The sequence below is a fragment of the Pteronotus mesoamericanus genome, unplaced genomic scaffold (genome assembly GCF_021234165.1).
Source record: "Pteronotus mesoamericanus isolate MK-2021 breed Mesoamerican mustached bat unplaced genomic scaffold, CSHL_Meso_final scaffold_167, whole genome shotgun sequence".
In the NCBI taxonomy this organism is placed as follows: domain Eukaryota; kingdom Metazoa; phylum Chordata; class Mammalia; order Chiroptera; family Mormoopidae; genus Pteronotus; species Pteronotus mesoamericanus.
The window spans coordinates 34,915,478-34,933,231 of NW_026555308.1; the positions used below are offsets into that span (position 1 = coordinate 34,915,478).

The 17,754-nt window shown below is 38.0% G+C and overlaps 1 pseudogene; it reads left to right on the forward strand.

The window, feature by feature from the left end:
• The first annotated feature begins 2,680 nt into the window (after positions 1–2,680).
• LOC129083535 (regulator of G-protein signaling 10-like) lies at positions 2,681–17,412 on the forward strand (annotated as a pseudogene).
• The last annotated feature ends 342 nt before the right edge of the window (positions 17,413–17,754 follow it).

Here is a 17,754-nt window from a genome sequence, read left to right on the forward strand (position 1 = left end):
AGCTTGGGGCTATCATTTGCGAACTGCATATTTTTTAAAAAGTCATTAGGAACCTACAGATTGATTTTTCCATCAAAATTCTAGATGCACACACAGCTGTCATGGTGAGGAATGACTTATCAAAGCCACCTAGATAGTCAAGAGTCAGGCCTAGAATTTTCCATCCGGATCCATAAAATACCTGAGCTTGTTGCAGTGAGTGTGACGCCAACCAAAGTCCATTTCCTCGCTCAACTTCTTCCCCTTTTAGAGAATCTTCCAGAACACCATGGTTAACAGGAAAACCTTCTACATGGTAAGAAATGCTCTTTATGCAAAGAAATTGAGTTGGCTGTGAAAATTCAACTGTTTTTCCTTAACTCATTTAATTACAAATCACTGAATCTCCCGATGCAGCCGACCGCCGCTGAATGTGGTTTCTGTTCTCATTGATGCTCGGCGGTCTCGTCACTGTCAATGCCCTGAACACTCTGTGCTCCGAGGAGGAGAAGTGCAGAGAGCCCGCTGCTTCAGGTGTAAATGAAATCAATCTGCTCTCGTTTCGGCAAATGTCTTATTGATTAGACCTGTTAAATACATGCTCCTACCTCCCTTCTCCGGAATGTAAATACCTTTAAGTACATTAAGTATTAAGCAGTCTGTCTGCGTTCCTGTCAGAATGGCTACAAGGACCAGTAACACCATGGCAGCAAATAAATTTAAACTTAGATGTGTTAATGTGAGAAATCAGTGGGAAATGCGGGGACAAAAATGAGAATAACATGAGGCATGATTAGTCAAAGGGAAGAAATTCAAGTATTATCAGTTGCAGCACCATTCCCACAAGGGGCTTCTGGTCACCTCGCACAGTATTGAAGCAGAATAGGAGAGACAAGTTTGGGAAATCCTTTGCTGCCCCTGAACCTTGACTTTCAATTCCTTAAATCTAGGGAGCATAATCCTCACCTTCAGTATTGCCTTGGAATTAAATGAGGTGATATATGGAGAGTTCCTCATAGAACCAGGCACTTTATGAAGGTTTGTCTCCCTTCTGCCCTTAAGTGGCTTCATCTGCCAGGAAGCAAGGGCATTCCCTCTAGCAGGGGCGTCCGACCTGCAGCTTGCGGGCCACATGCAGCCAGGGTGGCTGCGAATGCGGCCCAACACAAAATCGTACATTTACTTAAAGCATTATGAGGTGTTTTTGTGATCACGTGTTGCAGTGTATTTAATGCGTGGCCCAAGACAACTCTTCTTCCGGTGTGGCCCAGAGACGCCAAAAGGTTGGACACCCCTGCTAGCAGAAATGATAGTGTGATCTAAGATCTTCTTTCAGAATTTTTTCAGTTTCAAGAGAGAGAAAACACCATGCAAACTGGCTTAAATAATACATGAATGTACAATTCATGTAAACAAACACAATAAGTAATGTTGGTTTCAAGTAAGCTTTGAACAAATGATGTCATCTGGAAACTTCCCTTGGTCTCTGTCCTCCCCCTTTCAGTCTATAGCTTCAACGTCAGACTTGGCAAGCAGTCTCCAGCAGCTCCAGGCTCACCCCTTATTCAGCAGTGGACCCATCTTCCAGCACATACACCATATTACCCCACACCACCTGGAGCAGAAGAGGACACCTCTTCTGCTAAGTCATACACATGGCTTAAGATTCATTTTACAGCATGCCTGGCTACCCCTGAACTAATCCCCACAGTCAAAGGGAAGAGGAATGTTGTCAAACCTAACAAAGCACAGGTTTGAGAAATAGAGAGGTATAAAAATCCAAAGACTCAGAATACCACAGGCAAAAATGAAACAAATGAATGGTGTGACTATCAACTGTCTACTAGAAATGGTAAGTTCTAACAGCTGACTTGCCAACCTGCAGGCTTAAAAATAAATCTTTGTTTTTGGATTATGTTACTTAGCATTATTGTGGTCATAGCTAACCAGCACAGTGAAAAATAGATAACTAGTCCAGGGGAGACACAAGGGTGGATTACATGTGAGTGACACCCACGGAAAAGAGGAGAGGCTATCAGGTTTGGGATGTACCTTAAGGGGAGAATGCTCAGAATTTGTTAATTGATGGACTGAATATGCTATGTAAGATAAAGAGAACAGACCAAGAAAACTACTACATTTTTGGCCTGAACAATTCATTGAATAGTCATGCCATTTATTAAGATAAAGAACTCTGAAAAGGAATAGGTTATTGGAGAAAGAAATAGTCATTACAAATCCAGTTTTAGGCATGTAAATTTTAATTTTGAAATGCCTTTAGACTTCCAAATGGGTGTTGAATATATGTGCTACCTACAAAATGGCAGGTTACTCTCTAAATTCCTCTATTGCTCTGACATTTTGAGAATCCTTATCATATCCACAATCTTTAGATTTTGGCAAGTTTCAGCATAGATGATTGCTATTTACAACAGTTTATGCTGAAGCTGCTGCTTTTACCTGAACCAGACAGAAAGCCAGGAATAAGAATTTTCATAGAATGTCATGTCTTCCAGAAACCACATCACCTAGCCTACCACAGGTTATGAATTAGCCCACCCCAACTGGCATCGAGAACTAAAATTCACTTTTACCCAGGAAGTTGCTTACTTCTACAACAGAGAATAAAATACCTCTGGACCTGTCAATTGGAACTAAAAACAGAGACACAATTCTGAGGACTGGCCCTTCAGAAGCGACTATGCTTTCTTGCTTCAAAGCCCAAACTTGTATGACGTACAGAACTTTAGCTGCCATTCAAGCTCAGCAGTGTACTGGATGCCGGTGAGTTCTCCAGAGGTTTCAAACCTAAGAGTATTAAAAAACTCTTGACAGCCAGCAGCTAGAAGCCACTTTGTCCTAAAACTAAGGGCCATCAGCCCACACAAGCCTAACAGGAGGAAACTCATCTATTACGGCATGCATGATAAAGAGATCTATGCTGTTATGTTAAGCAGTACCTTTCACATGTCCCCAGTTAAGAAGGGGGTGAGAAAGACCTGAGGGGCAGAGAAACAAAGTCTAGGCTGTAACAGAAAGTTGCAGGTGTAAAGAGCCCAACAAATACAGTGAAGATGATCATACATTATTTACAATCAAATCAGACTTTTTAAAACTAAGGAAGACCTAAGAGAGTTTCTTCGAGAGGGCCAGCTGTTGGAGTGCCTGATGTCAGATTTCTGCCCTCTCTTCTTCCCCAGCTCCACTCTCTCTCCCTAAGTAATCTCATCCCATCTTGTTCTTTTAAATATTATCTGTATGTCGATGACTCCCAAATGTATATTGCTCCAAACTTTTCCTGATTTATATATCAAACTGCCCACTTGACATCTCCACATAGACGTCTAAAAAGCAATTCAAATTTCATGTCTTACATGGAACTTTATATTTCTGCCACACAGCCTCCTTCTCCCCTAACCTCATCTTTTTAGTAAAATCACCTTTTTTAGCGAGTAACTCAAATATAAAACTAGGCTTCATCCTTGACCCCTTCCTTTCCTTCACCCCATCTGTTTGTTCCATCAGCAAGTCTTGAATTTGTCCACAAAATATAAATTTTTTCTGCTTCTTTGCATCTACACTGTCATCACTGGCATCTCACTACACCTTTCAAACACCCTCTTCGCTGGTCTCCCTGTTTCCATTCTCCATCAGCAGCTGGAGAAACCACTCAAACGAATATCAGGTCTTATCATCTCCTGTTTAAAATGATCAAGTGCCTTCATATTTGTTTTAATGATAGAGTCCAAAATTGAATATGGCATAAAGCCTGCAGTTGACATGGACCCTGAATATCTCCTCAATAATCTTAATTCCCCCAGATTTCCCCTTACTCATTCTCTAGCCTTGCTGGCCTTCTTTCTATTCCTGGAACAAGCCAAGTGTGTTCCTCCCTCTAGGTCTTTCAGGACCCTGCTTAAAAAGTCACAGCCTGAGTGACATCTACTTGTCTACCTCACTGAACAGTGATATCCACAGGTCCACCAAGTGCTAACACAGCACCCTAATTATGTTCTTCATATCATTCATCAATCTTCAAAACTATCTAGTTTCTTTGTTTACTTGTTTTATTTCTCCCTACCAGAATATAAGCTCCAAGAGAGCACTGATTGTTTTTCCTTTATTTTCCCACTCTTGACTCCCCAGAAAGTGGCACATAATATATCCTCAATGAATATTTCTTAATTGAATGACGTATTTCAGTGGTTTTCAAAATATCTTCTGTGAACAAAGATACACAGGATTTTCACTATACCTAGTGTGTTCCAAATATCCTAAATCCAAAATGTAGCTGTCTGTCATTTTGTTCTTAAATAATAAAGTCATACTTTCCATGCTTCAGTGAAAATCAACACAATGTCCAGTCTGTTGGATTTTCCCCTAATCCTACTATAGAATTTTATTTTAAATGACAGAGTTGTCAGTCTGAGGTAAATCCTAATTAGCTATTTACCCATGGTTTTCTAAGCAAATATCAATAGTTAAGACTAAAGCAAGAAATCAAGTGAGATTTTACATGTTTAACGTCTTCCTCTGCAAATCAAGCTGTCAAGTGATATAACATACCTTATAGATACCATGTAGAATAAATGTCAGGTTGTAAATTATGATAATCATTTTTATAAACCAATACAAAAGGATTAATTTGAAAATATTAACTTTAGCTTAACTCATAAAGGCATTTATGAATATGAGATAATAAAATATATGTCCCCAAATCTGTAATACGTGGGAGTCTTGAAAGGGTTTATTACTGAAAGAGGAGTTAAGCAATCACTTTCTCTCAGCCTATTATGGATTAAAATTTATTACATTTCCTAAAATGTAACAAACTGAATGATTGCCATAAAGCATATCCTGCACAAGACAGGCTTGAAATAATGTTTATATATGGAAAACTCAATTTATGGTCAACAAAACTCAGCTCTAGGAAAATTTATGTAATTTTCAAATATGGGAAATAGCCTACAATAGAAATGTTAGTAAAACCTGTGATAAAGAAACTATAAGAGACAACACTGAAAAATACAAGGAGAAATCATGGTAAGGTGGAAGAAGCCTTTCCTTGGAAGTTAGAAGTACTGCATTCTGGTACTGTGTGTAATAAATGAACAGGCCATTTGATGTCTACATGTCTCAATTTCCCTGACTATAATTTAACTACATATTGAATAGTTGCTGGTTGCCTCTTTGTCATCCATCTCCCTCTTTTTTTTCATTGAGAAAACATCTAACCCTATTCACTTTCCTGAAGGCTTGCTGTGACAGACACTGCCTGAACTCCAGGGGTGAGCCTGTGATGACTTAGGCCAGTCAGCACTTCCATGTCTAGTCCCAGCTATTGATCTAAGAATGGGTATAATCAACAACTAAAGCCATGAGCCATACATAATGAGACACTTGCTAGAATTTCTGGGATCTAAACTTTTTTCTCTTCTACAGTGACTAGATTAAAGCCGTCTCTTCCTCTAGATGGCATGATATGAGAGTAACAAATTGAAACTTTGACAGTCAATATTGCTACCAAGAAGCCAGCCTGAAGACAAAGATGAAGTTGACCTACAGAATAGAACAGAGACCAGAAGCTTTTAGAAATGGGGCTGAAACCACAACGATATCCTGATCCTCTGCCTGCTACCAGTATAAATATGGACTTTCCAGTTATTGAGCCAATAAAATTCCTTTGTTGATTGAGCCCATTTAAATTAGGCTTTGGTTTGCTTTAAACATAAAGTGTCCTAAGATATACAGAACTGATCATATCTGAGGACATTTTCAGTGGCAACCGTTTGTTGATTGCTACACAAGAGTCAGTATCACCCTTTTTTTTTTGCCTCAACCTGAGTTTCAGCACTGCTTTGCATGGTCACATGACTCAGAAATGGCTGACTCCCATCTTCAACTAGAGAGAAAAAGGGGGACCAATTAGTCTAAACCAACTGCTTCAATGTTTCTTGGCAATAGCTGGTTTAAGAAGCAAAACACATAAAGAGAATTCTGTTAGGGATGAGATTAATATTTCAAGAAATAGATTCATAGATCTTTTTAAAAAGAAACACAAGGAAACTCCTGAATAAGACATGTGCTATGGACTGAGTATCCCCACCCCCACTACCACCAACACAGACACATATACTCACACACAAATTCATACGTTGAATCCTAACACCCAATGTGATGGTGCTTGAAGGTGGAGCCTTTGGGAGGTGATTAGGTCATGAATGTGAAGCCCTAATAAATAAGATTAATGTCTCTGTAAAACAGGCCTGGAAGTAATCCCTTTCCCTTCCCACAATGTGAGGATACAATAATTTAAAGTTCACAGTCTACAGTCCAGAAAAGGGCCCTCAGCATATACCCAATCTGCCAACACCTTACTCTCGAAATTCCCAGCCTTCTGAACCATGAGAAATAAATTACTGTTGTTTAATAAGCCCCCCAGTTTTGGGTATTTTGTTATAGCAGCTAGACCAGACTAAGGCAGCTGGCTAGATGCAGCCATATGTGATCCTGAGGTACGCTAGCTGGCAAGCTAAAGGTAGGAAGATTTATTAAAGGAAAATACCAAGATCCATGATCATGCCATTGAACTGCTGAGTTAGCTAATCCTGTAGCTGCCCTACTCCTGTTAGTTAAGATGATAAACCCCCTTTTCTTTAAGCCAGTTGTAATTGAGGTTTCTATTACTTGCAGCTGAAGAGTATCTGAATTGATATATCATGCTAGTTCTCAAATATTTCAATTAATAAAACTTTATAATAGTATGAAACATTGCACTTTTAAAAACTGTTTTCAAAATCATTCCCTCATTACTTTTAAATTGCTTCTATCAGGATAGGGACCTTTAATCCTTTTCTATAGGTAAGAAAAACATAGATTTGAATGTTTTCCTGATGTTCCAATGATTGCTAACCTTTAAATTCATGTTGTTTCCATCTCAAATAATGAAGTTATAAGCATATATTATCATAAGACAACATTTAAATATACTTATTTCTCACCAATTACAAACAAATGATGGGAGAGATGGCACAACATTCTGTAGAACAGTAATAAATATCAACTAAAACTTTAATTGAGGAACTCCAGGAACCCCAAAGTACTGGGTTGGCCAAAAAGTTCATTTGTTTTTTTCCATAAGATGGCTCTAGTAACACTTAGTTGTTTCTAACTTCATTTGAAAAAATTTTGTTAGCTTGTATTGGGACAGGTGTCATATTGGCATACATTAAAAAAAAAAACAAGTCATTAAAATTGGTGAATTTTTATGTAGCCATTTTAATATTGAAGATGGAAGAAAATAAGCAACATTTTTCTTTGCATAGTGTTCTTTATTATTTCAAGAAGAGTAAAAATGCAACTGAAATGCAGAATAAAAAAAAAAGATTTGTGCACTGTATGGAAAACGTGCTGTGACTGAAGTGGTTCGCGAGGTTTCATACTGCAGATTTCTTACCGGATGATGCTCCCCGGTCTGGTAGACCACCTGAAGTTGACAGCAATCAAGTGGAGACATTAATTGAAAACAATCAACATTACACCATGTGGGAGACAGCCAACATATTCAAAATATCCAAAATCAATAAAGTTATTGGTGAAAATGAGAAATTTGTCTTTTATTTAATGGAAAAAAGAATACAGATTTTTTGGCCAACCCAATACTTCTAATCATGGCCAGAGGTAAATCATCATACTGTGCTTGCTAAGAAATTAAAATTTACAATTGCATAGAGGAAATTTAGTTTAATACAGCTACTTTAGAGGAAAGCAAGATGGCCATGCTTATCATCAATATTACGGAATGCAAACTTATAGCAATTACTTAACTTTCTTTTATAACATTAAACTGTACTTCCTCTCATTCTTAAAATGACAACTAGTAACCTGGTAAAGTAATCATTTCCCAGAGTATAACAACAAATAATCTGAACTCTTGTGAGTAGGTGACTAGTCCTCTCCTCTAGTTACATTTTTATGTAATTGTCTGCTTTACAGGCAAATGCAACTTCAAATTTTGACTCTGCTACCCACTCATAAGCATGTAGAAATGAAATAATAGTACATTGGACAATAGAGGATAGAGGAACCTTATAGTAATTTACATCTCTGTGCTTTTAATATAAAAAAATAAATAATTGGTCCCTGCAGTTCATCAGTTGTCATAAAAATAAAAATGCATCAATAGCTTGGTAGCTTGTCTACCTATGCTCTATGCTTTACTATATCATCCTCATGCACCTTGCAGCAAACTCATTTGCTTTGCAGATATTCAGTTCTATTCCTCTTTAAAGCTTTTCATTCAGAACTTTCTAAGTGACTCCAGGGTCTTACTTTTACAATCTCCAAGATTGAATAAGAATCTGCCTTACTCTAGCCATTATCAAACATGAGAACTCCTAGACTTGGGAGATCAGGAGCTTCCTAAATAATAAATTTCTGCCAAAGCTTGAAGAGCTTTTTGGCCTGAGTAGCTAATTCATAACCTTTTGATTGAGTTTAAAATAAAAAATCTGTTCGGATTTAGTTTAAAATAAAAAAATCAGCCATATACACACACACCAAGGTGTGCTGTTTATCATTTACAAAATCTGGGCCCTAAATTATCAAAGATCTTCTGAATAAATTTATGTGAATTCGCTGCCTCAAACCCCATTGGAAATCTGAGAGTCATTTTTGTTTTCCTCATTAGAAATCTTTTCTCCTCCTTTGGATGCTCCTTTGGGATGATCAGGGAGTGTTGTTCATGGGGAGGTGGGACAACCAGAGCAAACTCACAAGAGCAGCACATAATTCAGACAAGGAGATGGAAACCCAGTGAAAATCACTAAAAACTTCACTGACTAGACTTCTGGCCAAGATGGAGACATAGGCGGATACACTTTGCCTCCTCCTACAACCAAAGAAGGAGAACAGCAAATTTAAAAACAAAAAACAACCAGAACTGCCAGGAAATTGCACTGTATCAAAGTCTAATAACCAAGGAATTAAAGAAGAAACATTCATCCAGACCAGTAAGAGGAGCAGAGATGGGCAGTCAGGGCAGAGAGGACATGCAGCAAGGAGGCGGCTGGAGGATTGGATGGGTGAGTTGGCAGCTGGTGGTCCCACATTTGCATGCGGATAAACTGGGAGAACAACAGGGAAGCGAGATAGGCTGTGCAACCAAGGGTTCCAGCAAGTAGAAAGAAAGCCTCAAGAGGCTGTAAAAACGTGTCGGGGTTGCGGTAGCAGGGGAAACTCCCAGCCTCACAGGAGTGTTGGCTGGAGAGACCCAGAGAGTCCTAGAACATACACAAACTCACCCACCTGTCAGTCAGCACCAGAAGGGCCCAATTTGCTTGTGGGTAGCAGGGGAAGTGACTGAAAGCTGGGCAAGAGCAGAGCAAGTGGCATTGTTCCCACTCTGACCCCTCCCCCACATACAACACCACGATGTAGCACTGTGAGTGGCCCCACCCTGGCAAATACTTAAGGCTCTGCTCCTTACAATGTAACAGGTGTGCCAAGATAAAAAGTAGGCCCAGATGAAAGAACAGATTAAAATTCTAAAAAAAAGAGCTAAGTGACGAAGAGATAGCCCACCTATCAGATGCAGGCTTCAAAACACTGGTAATCAGGATGCTCACAGAAATGGGTGAGTAAGGTCGCAAAATGGAGGAAAAAGTGAAGGCTATGCAAAATGAGATCAAGAAAAATATACAGGGAACCAACAGTGAAAGCAAGGAAACTGGGACTCAAATCAATTATTTGGAGCAGAAGGAAGAAATAAACATTCAACCAGAACAGAATGAAGAAATGAGAATTCAAAAAAATGAGGGGAGGCTTAGGAACTGCTGGGAAAACTATAAATGTTCTAACATCTCCATCATAGGGGTGCCAGAAGGAAAAGGGGAAGAGCAAGAAATTGAAAACTTCTTTGAAAAAATAATGGAAAACTTCCCCAATCTGGCAAAGGAAATAAGACTTCCAGGAAGCCCAGGAAGCCCAGAGTCCCAAGGAAATTGGACCCAACAAGGAACTCACCAAGACACATCATGATTAAGTTACCAAAGATTAAAGATAAGGAAAAATCTTAAAAGCATCACGTGAAAAAGGAGACAGTTACCTAGAAAGGAGTTCCTATAAGACAATCAGCTGATTTCTCAGCCCTGGCTGCTGTGGCTCAGTGGATTGAGTGCCTGCCTGTGAACCACAGGGTTGCTAGTTTGATTCCCAGTCAGGGCAAATGCCTAGGCTGTGGGTCAGGTCCCTGGTAAGGGATGTGCAAGAAACAACCATGCACTGATGTTTTGCTCCCTCTCTTCCTCCCTCTGTTCCCCTCTCAATGAAAATAAATTAATAAAATATTTTCTAAAAAGACTATCAGCTGATTTCTCAAAAGAAAGCTTGCAGGCAAGAAGGGGCTAGAAAGGAGTATTCAGAAATGATGAAAATCAAGGACCTACATCCAAGATTACTCTATCCAACAAGGCTATCATTTAGAGCTGAATGGCAGATAAAGTACTTCCCAGACAAGGTAAATCTAAAGGAGATCATCATCATTAAGCCCTTGTTATATGAAATGTTAAAGGGACTTATCTAAGAAAAGAAGATCAAAACTATGAACAGTAAATTGACAACAAACTCTACCTATCAACAACAGAACCTAAAAAAAAAAAAAATCTAGGCAAACAACTAGAACCGGAATAGAATCACAGAAATGGAGATCCCATGGAAGGTTACCCATGGGGAGAGGTGGTGGTGGGGAGCTGGGGGAGAGGGCACAAGGAATAAGAAGCATAAATGATAGGTACAAAATAGCCAGGTGGAAGTTAAGAATAGTATAGGAAATGGAGAAGCCAAAGAGCTTATATGTATGGCCCATGGACATGAACTAAGGCTGTGGTTGGGGGAATGCTGGTGGGAGGGGGTGCACGGTGTAGGGGAAAAAAAAAGAAAAAATTTCAGTGACTACTGAACACATCGTATTTCTTCCCTTTGATTTGTGGTCTGTATCCTATACTTGCATGTCACTTGGCCTTAATCTAAAAATTTATCATTTTTATTCTGTCTCTTTGAACCCAGATTATTGCCTACTGAAAACGGATCCAATTGTCAGGATGCCTGGTAGAGATTCTTTACTTCAGAATGCATTATTTATTATCAGAATGGTGGTGGGTGTTTTAAGGGACCAATAATGAAAATATAGTTTCAATATTCTAAAAAACTTAAAATATAAAATATTGGTAATAACATGCTCTACATATAAAAATAAACATGTAAACATAATTAACTGTCATATTTATAGTTTTATGTATATAAACTACATATACATATTTCTACATGATACACGCATTTATACATAAATATCTGTATACGATGGGGGGACCCAAAAACCACCAGAATTTATTAATAAAAAATTGTGCATTTATTCTTACATGTTTAAACCTAAGTCACCTTCAAAGCACTCTTCATTTGATGCAAAACACCTACCAAAACTTTTTTCCACTGCTCAAAAGTTTTTGAATTCATCAATTCTGATGGCTGTTAGTGGTTCTGCTGTTTTTTTGTTTACCTCTTCCACATCAGCAAAACATTGCCCTTTGGGAACTTTTTTCATTCAAGGGAAAAAATGTTGCTTGGGGTGAGATCCAGTGAATAGGGAGGGTGTGGCCAGGGGTCATGCCATGTTTTGGTCAAAAACTGCTGACTCAGGGTGGTGTGGGCAGATGCCCTTGTAAATCACCCATCATGAAATGTGCAAATGCACTGGAAGATTCTTCAAAATAAAATTCACTGAAGCTGAATGCAGCTTCTCATAACAACGCCAACTGATACACCAATACGGATGAGTCCCTAAAACACTCACCTAACAGGGGAAGCCTGTACTCCAAGGGGCCCACCCTCCAGAAAATAGTTCTGTTTTTTGGGGTTCCCCTTCATATTATCTGTCTATCTATCTATCTATCTATCTATCTATCTATCTATACACACACACACACACACTCACACACACATATGTATATATATGTGTGTATATGTGTGTGTGTGTGTGTGTATATATATAGTATATAAAGGCATACATATATGCTTTTAAGATGGTTAAATTCCAAATCTCAGCTAATGATTTAATAGGTCAGACTTTGATGGTTCACTGCCTCACTGATGTCATAAAAAGTCCAGATTGCCTTTTTCTCTCTGATCTACCTTTAATGTCATCATCCAGGTCCATTTCTGAATGAGGGACAAAGACCAGCAGCAACCATAGCAGCATCCATTGGGAAAAGAGAGACTTCCACAATTGTGCAATTAAAGTGCTTCCCTTCAAACTGATTGGGCCAATTTACACCAGTGTCTGTGCCCGAATTAAGAATCCTTCTAATTTGCTGATTAGCTCATGGCCGGGTTCCTGAATCCATCATTGGTCATGGAAATGGGGATTACTATGATTAGAACAATCAGAAACCATGCCTGGAATCATATTTGGATTTAATATCCCTCCAATCAAATAGTTTGAGTGGAAAAGGACTGATACCTAAATAAATTATGGTTTTAGTAGAAGGTAAAAGTATTGGAATGCATATTGAGTAGGGAAAGAAGAGGGCTCTCTACAATCCTATTTTTAAAAAGATAAAACATTTAAAATATCATCTGTTAGAGTATCATAATAAGTAGCCACAGTGATTGACTTGTTCATAATCAGTGTTTAAACCATAGTTTTCTGAACCATGACCTAAGAATGAAAAGAGACTTCGTTCTCCTCCCCGTTGCTAGACATATAAACCTGCTCTGACCAAGTACAATGGAACTCAATTCTCTGAGTTACCAAGATAAAAATCCTGCCATAGAATTGAGAGCATTTCCTTTGGAGACATACCGAGCTGAGATAAAATCATAGATCTCAGGATCTGTGATCAATCCCTACCAGATTCCAGTACTGCCTTCCAGTCTGGAGCCAATAGAATCCACCTTGTTCCCAAAACACACATACACACACACCCCCATATCTTAGTCTAGGTGGTAATACTGCCCCAGGCAGAACTGCTGCTTAAGCAGTTAAATTGCTAGCACTTGGATGAAGCAAGAGAGGTGTTTCCAGTGCACAGTTTAATGAGGTACCATGAATGAGAGTTGTACTAGGCCTCTTTCTTGCCTCCCCTCCATCCTAGGCCTGGTGCATGCATTTCTGCTAAATTCACATCCAAACTCTTGTGCATTATTTAGTTCAATAAGGTTTCAATCTAGTTGAGTCATCCTTGATATATCTCCCCTTCTTTATCTAAGAATATTTTACTTTTGCATATTTTAATTTTTTTCGGAATATAGAACACATCATTGCTAAAATTTACCCCACCCCTAACTCCATCTCCAGCAAGAAGGGGTTGGGTAATTATGTGAACGTGTGAGTTATTCTTTTTGAAGTGTTTTGTGCTTTGTGGATGAAAGGTGTTTCATGAGTTCAAAGCATTCCCATTATTATTTGTCCACTATTCAGGACAATCAGGGTAATTTGGCAAGAGCTTTTCTCCTTGATAGAAGAAAAGGCTGATTGCAGGGGTGGGGTGAGGGGGATTATGTGCAGTTTATGTGAGGTTAAGGTCACAGGCGATGCAAAATAAAAAAGCTCTTTGTTTTATGAGTAAATCAAAGATTTCTGATTCATCCCCTTATTTCAGGACACCAGCATATGCTCAATTTTTAAATGTCTGAGATTCCTTTTGCCACAGCATTATAAGAAAACTTCCTCAAGTTATAAATTTATTATCCATAGTTTACATTTTGCAGTCATGAATCTTCACTGTCCAAGCACACTCTGATGCAGATATTGATATTCACCATAAATTATGTCATCCTTAGTGATTCATTGTATTGAGATGTATTTTTTAGCATAATATAAGGACTGATATCCATAAGTTAATGCAGGGATACAGGGCATCACTAAGAAGAGAGTGATCAGAATCTCAGGACTATTGCTTCTAGTAGAAAGTTAAGTAGAAATCAGTCATTGGAGGAATGTGATTTATTTTACTTGCCTTCTAGAGGTACGTCCAGTAATTCTTCAGCTTGTTCTGATAATTGAAATTCTCTGCTACTGCTGAAAATTTAGCTATCATTTCCCCCAGAAAAAATTTTCAAGAAGATAAAATTTATTCTAGGAAATTTATCATACATGAAGAGCTTTTCTCGTTGTTTAAGATTCTCTACATCTCTGTTTTAATTAATTTTAGTCCAGAAATCTTTCTCTTGAACAACCTTCTACTTTTTAGAAGGTAAGTCCTTTTTCTTAAAAATGGTGGCGACTTCACAATTTAAAAAATGCTTTGATTTTACTAACGTCTAAACACTAGGAGTTGTGATAACAGATATTCACACATGAGTATGCAAGTTGTCATCTACTTGCTCTATGCACCAATGGCATAATTAGAAGATGAAGGGTTTTCTAACAAAGCTAAAACAAATTGTATTTCTACTTTGTCTAAAGAAAATTCAATTAGTTTTCAAACAAGATTACATGATGTTAAGTCCTATTCATGTATTTAAATGCAAAGTGTTTTACCCTTATAACTAAACCTTGACTAAAATATAATAATGTATTACTTTCATAACATTTCTATAGAAAATAATATATTAATAAATTGGCATCATTATAGTGACTATTATTCCTTCACTCTATATATCCTTTGTCTCTCTCTCTCGCACACACATGCAATTACACACTATATCCTGACTCATCACATTGTTTTATCTCTCCCAAGTAATATAACACCTTGTTCTTAATATAACTCCAACTTATTTCATGCTTAAACATACATTGTTTACAGTCTATCCTGGTCCCATGAGTAAATAAAAAGCATCCCTACATTCAGGAATTGAACTCCAGATTCTTTCCAAAGAGCAAACCATACCTCATTTCAGTCAAAGTAGGGCACCATATCCAAATCTTTTTACTTCTGGCCTCTTGTACACTAAAAGACTCAGTCTTCAGTGACCTTCAGCAAATCTCTTCTCTTTGATTCATTATCTCTTCATGTAGAATACGGTTCTCAACTTCACAGGAAATTAGTGATGGCCATATGATATATAAGGGATCTGGAGTTTCAAGATGAGGGTTAACTCTCTGTACTCATTATACTATATTCTCTCTAAAATCACTGCAGAGGTGAACTGAAGACTCTAGGGCTGTAAGTGAGGTGTGTGCATAATAGAACATATTAAATAAAGACTGCTTCCAAGTTCATTGTCATACAGTATCTTAAGACTTTAGTAAAAGACCTGAAAAAAAACTACAACAAAACAATAGCTATCCCAAGTTGTCCTCTATTGCAACAACCTCGCAGCAAGGACAGACGAATTCCTGAGTTGAGACTGAAAAGGAACTCACCTGAAATCTAAACTCTGCAGTACCCATTCCTTTAAACTTATACCTTATTTGATACCAACTTTTGATGTAATCCTCCTTCTATAGAAAATATACACTTTTTTTTTTCTTTAAATTCACACGTTTGTTTCATGATTACAATCAAGAGCAGCCTTGTTTGACCACTGGTTGTGCCCTCTTGTAGCAGCCTGAAGGGGACCAAGAGCAATTATACTGGAACAAGTGCCACTACTTTTGAAAGTCATGGCACAACCTTTCACTGTAATGGCTAATAGTTTCAACTTGAGAACTTACTCTTTATTCTAGTTAATTGAATATTAGACTTTTAGATTGAGCATTACTAATAATTTATTGTATTTTCTTTGTTTAAATGTAGAGGTGTCTATTTTGTTACTGCTAACTTGACATATTTTTTCTCCAAGCAAAAAAAAAAAAAAAATAGCTGCATTCTTCCTTTGTGTCATATAATTTGAGGATATGATTAGCATATATCTTTGTACCACAGTAAAGCCAAATTCTTTTTAAGGAGGGTTTGTGCCTGCTAGGATTGATTGTCTCTCTTCTGAGTGGAAGTACTGTGGCCTTCTATTTTGGTATGTATCCTTGTAACAGTCTTAATTTTCACAAAAGGATGTCAATCTGCCTTAGATTTGATGATATTAAAGCATATGATTCTGCATTTACCTGGCAAACTTAAGTATACTTTGGATGGATGAGTTTTTTAACTAACAAAAAATACTAACTGAAAAGTTTAGTTTTGATTATAGTGATTATTGTTAAATTTACTAAAGTCAAAATTTCAAAATCCTCATTCTTCCTTAGGCTTCTAGATTTACGTTACCTATCAAACCATCTATTTATGATCTGGCAGATTTTAGCAATTATATCTGAAGGGCCACTTAATATTTAGTGGTACTAAAAAATTTAGCAAAACACCTTTAAAAATTTTAAATAGCATTCATCAAATTTGTCACTTTTACTTCTTTCTTAGCATTCTTTTCTCTGACTTAATAAATACAAATTGCCAATAAATACCTCATGAACATAATTAAGTTTGTAAACATGCTGAATTTAATGATATTAATATCCCAATATTGTTTATTCACTTGATAAAATTTCATAAATTTTTAAGGCTGAATCTATTACTCAGTTACAAATTTTGTATTAAGGTTGCAAGGACTGCCAAGTGTATCCTGTTATATATTTATAACTTCTTAAAAAAGCAAATATACAAACTTTTTTTAAACACAAAATGGTCAATACTATGCTTTTCATTTCTTAAGCTTATAAGAGCATCTTTATTGTAATTTAAAATATAATATAATGTTGCAGCTGAAATAGATGTACAAAATATACTAGTTGTAAAGCATAGTTGGACAAATAAATACCTTTCAAGCCGGGAGGGCTGCAGGGTGGAGGCTGGCGGCCCTAAGGGTGCTGACCTGGCTCCTCCCGTCCTTGGTGTCCTCCTCCTCGCCTTTCTCCAGCTCAGCCACCGCGCTGGTGGCTCCTCCCTCCACACCCCGATGGCCCTGGAGACAGGGAACCGCGCGGTGAGTGAGCCACCTGAGCTGGAAGCGACAGCCACAACAGTGGGAGTTCCAGCAGCGGCCGCCGGAACCCCAAGAGCGCAGTCAAATTGGCAGCCTCTCTGGAGAAGATGCTCAAAGACCCAGAAAGCATGAAAAGATTTCGGGAATTTTTAGAAAAAGGAATTTAGTGAAGAAAATGTTTTATTTTAGCTAGCATGTGAAGATTTTGAGAAAACGCAGCATAAGAAGCAGACTTAGGAAAAGGCAGAGGAGATTTGCATGACCTTTCTATCCAGCCAGGCCTCGTCACAGGTCAGCGTCGAGAGGCAGTCCCGCATCCATAAGGAGATCCTGGAAGAGCCCCACCCCTCGATGTTCCAGAAACTCCAGGACCAGATCTTCAGCCTCATGAAGTACGGCAGCTACAGTCACTTCTTAAAGTCTAACTTGTTTTTAAAGCACAGGCAAACCGAGCAAGAGGCAGAAGATCCTCCCAATGCCCAAATTGCAGCTGAAAGAGCTTCTAAAATTTATAACACATGAGGCCCCAAAGAGCTGTCAGGACTGGCAACTTTCAGATACAAAGGAACTCACTTTCAGGAGCATGCAGGTTTTATACTTGCTTTGTTATCTGCAAGGACAAAATATACAAAACCCATCAATGGGTTATGCGCATTTTATTAACTGCTTGACCAGTCCATTTTGCATGATGGCTTATCTTACATAAAAAAACAAATAGCTTTGAAGTGTAAATCCACAAACATGCACACATACAAGGCAGAATAAGTCCTTCAACAGTGGACACTGAGCATTTTATACTTTGACTAACTTCATGTGAGGCCACCAGATGAAACTTTGAAACTTACAGACACCTCTTACCTTCTA